The 5,972-nt window shown below is 37.8% G+C and overlaps 1 long non-coding RNA gene across 1 annotated transcript; it reads right to left on the minus strand.

The window, feature by feature from the left end:
• Positions 1-4,167: 4,167 nt before the first annotated feature.
• LOC114162093 lies at positions 4,168-4,942 on the minus strand. Its single transcript, XR_003599582.1, has 3 exons — positions 4,710-4,942; positions 4,403-4,615; positions 4,168-4,305 (listed from the first exon to the last, which is right to left on the minus strand). It is a non-coding gene; the product is annotated as an uncharacterized LOC114162093 (long non-coding RNA).
• Positions 4,943-5,972: the final 1,030 nt, after the last annotated feature.

Consider the following 5,972-nt stretch of genomic DNA (forward strand, 5'->3'; position numbering starts at 1 on the left):
TTAATGAATGCGTCCTTTTAAATGATAGGGTCCACGCGTATTTATGGAGCATTAATGACGTTTGACCATTTCATGGGCTGGGCCTTGACTTGGGCTCTAGGTGGGGCCTGGGGCCCTTAAGATTTATTGAATGCGGGGGTTTCATCATACTGAGTGTATTGAAGTGGTCGGCTTAGGCTGTAACCTTACTAGATATGCTCGAGTAGTCGGTCTAGATCGACTACTTGTCTTGATGGCTTATGTTGGTGATATGAGATGCAGGTTGTCCTCTTAGACAATTAGTTTAGGTTAAAACCAGTACAAGTTAGGCTAACTCGGCCTAGGCTGGATACTTGGCGGTCTCGATATGCACATTATTTACTTATTTGGTCGAGTTTGGCTAGGTACGATACACCCATCAAAAATCCACCCTCTGTTAACCTTTCCCCATACTCACTTCCACCAACACGCAACACGCACACAAATAAGCCAATGACCTTCATCTTTAATCACAGATTCAATGCCAATCTTTTCTTCTTCATTTCTTCCATCACCTTCAACCTGTTAAATCACGAATAGCACACAAACTCTCACGTCTTCCCCAATCATTCACACCAAAATATGCCGCCGGGGAGTCGGAGCTTCGAACTGAAAATTGTGGTCGCATGACGTTTGTGGACCTAGTCGTGGTATGATTGGCGCGATGGTGGCGAATCGTGGAGGCAATCACACCTTTCTCTCTCGCGGAAGAAAAGGTTCGAGGATTGGGAATGAGTGGACGCCGGAGTGGATCGGCGCTGTCGTGTGGTCCCACGATCAAGAAGCCACCACTCTCTTGAACGCGCCAAAGAAGAAGGAGGAGACGCAGATGTGACAATGTTTCACGCGAGGTGGAGTGAAGGGTGATGGTGTCGCCGATGAAGCCTCTAGTGGAGGTCGTGGTGGCGGCTAAAGAGTGAACGCAGGGGTTGGAGTCCTGGTGGCTAAAGAGGAAGAGGCTGTCGTGAGTAGAAGAGGTTGTCGTGAGAGATTACCCTTTAATTAGGGTTTTGTTTAAGGGAATAAAAGAAAGTGGCCTGCCACTTCTTTTTCTTCGCACACCCTTGCCATACTGCATGCACCCCTTTTTTGTATTTCATTTGGGTTTGCTTCCTTCGTACACCCCCTTTTCTTATCTTTGCACCTTCATTTGGACTGTTTGTTATTTTCGTACGCACCCCTGATATTTGATAGTACCGCACCCCCATATTTGTTTTGGATTTGTTTGATGTTACTGTTTGTTGTCCATGTTTCACTACACACACCCCCAGTCAATACTTCCTGCACCACCAAGTTTACTGACTCTACCACTCATTTGTGTATTATTCCTATTTTAGACTTGTTTCATTTTTACCCCCACTTTTAATAAAGACACCACGTTTACTTCATGCACCTCCCACTAATTACTCATGTACCCCCATATTTTATTTTCCACTTTTATCCTTCTTAAATAATTTCCTCTTTTATTTATTTATTTATTTATTTATTAAAAAGGAAACAAAATATTTGAAAATTATAAAAATTAAAAATATAGAAAAATAAAAAACAATGTTCTTTTACATTTTTATTGCGTCTGTCAGACCGCTCGCATCGTGTGACACTTTCTTCCAAATAATCCAAAAATACTAAAGAATTTTTTTTCTCTTCACTGTGTCTGTCCGGTTGCTCGCACCGTGTGACACTTATTTTCTAAAAATACCAAAATAGTTTTCTTTCTCTTTTAGTGTCTGTCTGACCGCTCGCGTCGTGTGACACATATTTTCAAGTAATTCAAAAATACAAAAAAAATATAAAATTTTCAAAATACAAAAATATCAACATTTTCAAGCAAAAAGTCTTTTTTAAGAACTACGTGATCCTTGATTCTCCACCATGAGATACGTAGGAGCAAGGCCAGTCCTTGTCAGGTTCACCTCCAAAAAATGAAATCATTTTGTCAATTGTTTTCCAAATATCTTTTTATAGAACTACGTAACCCTGATTTCTCATTCTTAATGAGAATACGTAGGACCAAGGTCAATCCTTGTCGGGCTCAAAAAATTAAAAAAAAAATATTTTTGCTCTTATTATCATTTTTTGTCTTATTATTTTTAGGGAAAATTAACAACTTGAAAACCACATCGACTTTGCATTTTTAATTAAAGGTACCGCCCTCGGGCGGACGTCGTAGGGTGCTAACACCTTTCCTACGCGTAACCAACTCCCGGATCAAAAATCTGGTTTTTCGCAGACTTGTCTTATTTTTATGGTTTTCCATAGTTTTCCAGAATAACTATGGTGGCGACTCCCAAATCTCTTTTTTAAACTCGTTTTCTTTTTTGGTTCGCCGTCCCGTCGCGATTCCGGTTACAACACACAAGAGTAATCGAGCTAGTACTCCAACTAAGGTTGGCTTGAGATTAGAAGAAGTTGCGGATCCGAAAATTTATAGGAGAATGGTTGGAAGCTTATGGTATCTATGTAACACAAGGCCTGATATGAGTTATAGTGTAGGCCTTATCAGTAGGTATATGCAAGATCCTAGAGTCTCCCATATGAATGCAACAAAGCGTATTTTGTTGTATGTACAAGGAACATATAACTTTGGCATTTTGCTGCCAAAGAAGAAACAAGGAGAAGGGTGACAAAAGAAGTATAGTTTGGTATATTTTCTTCCTAGGTGAAGCACCAATCTCATGGAGCTCAACAAAGGAACCTATAATTGCACTCTCCTCATGTGAAGCAAAGTACATAGCAACCTGTGAGGCAACCTACCAAGCTACGTGGTTGAGTTCACTAATGAAGGAGTGAAGTTGCATGTGGATAACAAGTCAACAATTAATCTCGCCAAGCATGCAACCTCTCATGGACGAAGTAAGTACATTGAAACCAATTTTCATTACATTAGGGAGCAAGTCAGTAGTGGAAGATTGGAGATTGAGCATTACATATCTGAGCTGCAACTTGTAGATTTATTAACAAAGGCACCGAAGCTTGACAGATTTAGGGGTTTCAGAAAACTTATTGGTGTTACAAGCGTAAATGTGGTTTTGGCATAGGAAGGTGTGTTAGAGTTTGTTGTTAAGCCAAAGATAGAAAATTGTCTCTGTTATGACAGTTACATAGTTTGTATTCTTACTCAATTTCACTACTATATACAAGTATATAAAACATTATATGATCAGCCGTTACGAACTAATGAAGTAAAATACCTCTTTCAGTACTTTCTCTTTTCAATACCCTTTATGGTTCCTCTACTTTAGGCGGTTGAAACTCAAAGGAACAAGATAAAAAGAATCTTCTTGAATATACGCGATTAAAGCAAAAACGATGTTGTGCCAGTAGAACTCTGTTGTAATCAGGATTCAGGTTTGGTTTCTCTACTTCCGCTACAAAATAACTCCAATTCAATTGTCTAGTTGTTGTGAAGTGTACTTTAGGTGGGTCTACTATGCGAATAATAAAATTTTATGTTTCTTTCCTTATCCATTTTGCAACTGTTGGTGAATTTTCATGTTTTTAATTTTAATAGTGAGAAATTGTTGTTGAAGCATTGTATTAAGCTGGTTGTAGCAAGTTCAATTTCAATTTTTTTATTTTTCTTCTTTTGTAGTGATATCTTAGTCAATTGACAGTAGTTTTGGTTATTCATGGCCACAAATTTTGATTTCCCCCTTTTACTATCTCAGTCTATCCATCCTATTTTAGGAAAGGGATCAAGGAGTTGCATAATTTGTCCACATGATTCTATCGGTATAACTATAGTAAAATATATAATACATTTAGACAATAAATTAATCGTGGCAACTCAACGAAGTAATACCATAATCCTGGATTTCACATTATTAGTTACCATTTTGCCTATTAGTGAATTGCTTTTTTTAGTATGAGATAGCTTTTAGTTTATATTTATATCTCTTAAAGCTTATCTTTCTCTACCTTTATATTTAAGTCTAACTCAACCCAAAAAAATTGGCTTGTATGCACCTATTTATATACTGTGAAATTATCTTATCTTTAGTCAATGTGAGACTTTCAAGAGAGCGCTCATGTCAAGATATATACATCTCATGCGTTAATACTATAAGTCATGAGAAGGAAAAAATATCTAAAAATATCCACAAAAGATGTTTGATGAAAAACAACTGAATGAGAATTTTTAAACTGATTTATTAAAAACTTGTCCAAATATATAATACAAAATCCCATAACAGAAAAATAACAAATAAGAAAAACTTACTGACCATCAATGAACAAATCAGAAAATTGCACTCACCATCATATACATCCTCACGCGCCATCTTCCATCTTCACCGAAAAAAAAAAAATTCAATTCAGAGAGAGTAAAATCACACATAGAGGGCAAAAATAAGAGTGCAAAAATAGTCAAACAACCAATGACCACCTCTAATTGCCACAATGACAGTGATGTTGTAGGGCGAAAAATGTCGGTGATAAGGAGGAAGAGTGGCGTGGTTGCGGTGGAAGCCTCTGCGGCGTATTGTCGTCTTCGGTGGATGCGTGGATCCCAATTTGGGGCCTAGTAGAAAAAAAATGGAATGGTTTCCCTGGCAACTAGCTCGGCGTGACAGTGAGGCGCAAGCATATGGCTGACATCCTGTAGGAAGGAGAAAGGGGGCACACGTGTTTGATGAGAAAGAAGAAGACTAGTTGCAAAGAAGGAAAAAGGCAATGGGAGAGGAAAATGTCACCGGCGGCGGTGGTGCCATCTTCGGGCGCGAGCATGGTGACAAACGGTGATATTGGTGCAAAGAATTAGAGGAGAAAGAAGCTCCAGTGGAGGAATATGGCTACCCTCGATGATGAAGAAGAAAGGGGTGATGATGCCTAGACCGTGCTCTTTTGGCTTCCTTCTTGCACCCTCAGTTTTCACCTCCATACACCTATTTTACCGTCTTTTTGGATTTGGGACTTCTTCTATTTACTTCGTACACACTCGTTGTTCACTAACCTCGCACCCATGTTTAATGTTTTGCCTTTTTGGGTCTATTGTTTATTTTACTCACTACACCCGCGTTTCATAACAAATCCAACACCATATTTCAAAAGAGTTAACATGAACCTACATCATTAATCCCCTTTAAATATTGGTCAACGAGATTTCTTTTGAAATTTCTAGCAACTTCCACAATAATATATGAATTATTTAAAATATAAATGTTTCATAACTCTTTATTTAGCATAAAAACGTAACACAGAATGTTTCAAATTTTTCTAACAATTATAGGTATGACACTTAAAAATCCAAAATATAATGAAAGAGGTAAAAGATAGTAAAAAAAAGTGTTGAGAAAAGATAAAAATTTTCAAATTTAAAAACATCAATCCTCTTTAAGTATTAGCAAACAGGTTTCTTGTGAAATTTTGAGCAATTTGTATATATAAAATATGAAATATTTAAAATGTAAATACTTCATAATTTTTTATTGAGCATAAAAACACAACATATAATATGTCACAAATTTTTAAATATTATAGGTGTATCACACCTAGTCGGCCTGGCCGAATAATAATAATTACTTGTCATCTTTTACCGACATAACTATATCGACAAAGGTTGGGAGACTAGTCTACCACACCAAGTCGGCCTAGCCGAATAATAACTATACCACACCTAGTTGGCCTAGCCGAACAATAACAATTACCATACACATGCTAGGGTACCCGGACTAAACCGCTAAAAAGTAACATTGATCAAACAAACCAAAACAACAATAGCGGTCTAAACCGCTAAAGGGTAACCGACCTAGGTCGATAACTCCACGAAACTAACCAAGGACTTGGCAAAAATAGAACGCTTCAATGAGATTCACCAAGCCTACAATAATCGAACTAAGGGCCTGGGCTAGGGACCAGGCCCACCTACAGCCCAAACAAGGGCCCAGCCCATGACGTGGCCAAACATAATTAATAATCTATAAATATGCATGGACACCACGAATTAAAGGTATGCA

This window comes from Vigna unguiculata, chromosome 1 (genome assembly GCF_004118075.2).
Source record: "Vigna unguiculata cultivar IT97K-499-35 chromosome 1, ASM411807v1, whole genome shotgun sequence".
Taxonomy (NCBI): domain Eukaryota; kingdom Viridiplantae; phylum Streptophyta; class Magnoliopsida; order Fabales; family Fabaceae; genus Vigna; species Vigna unguiculata.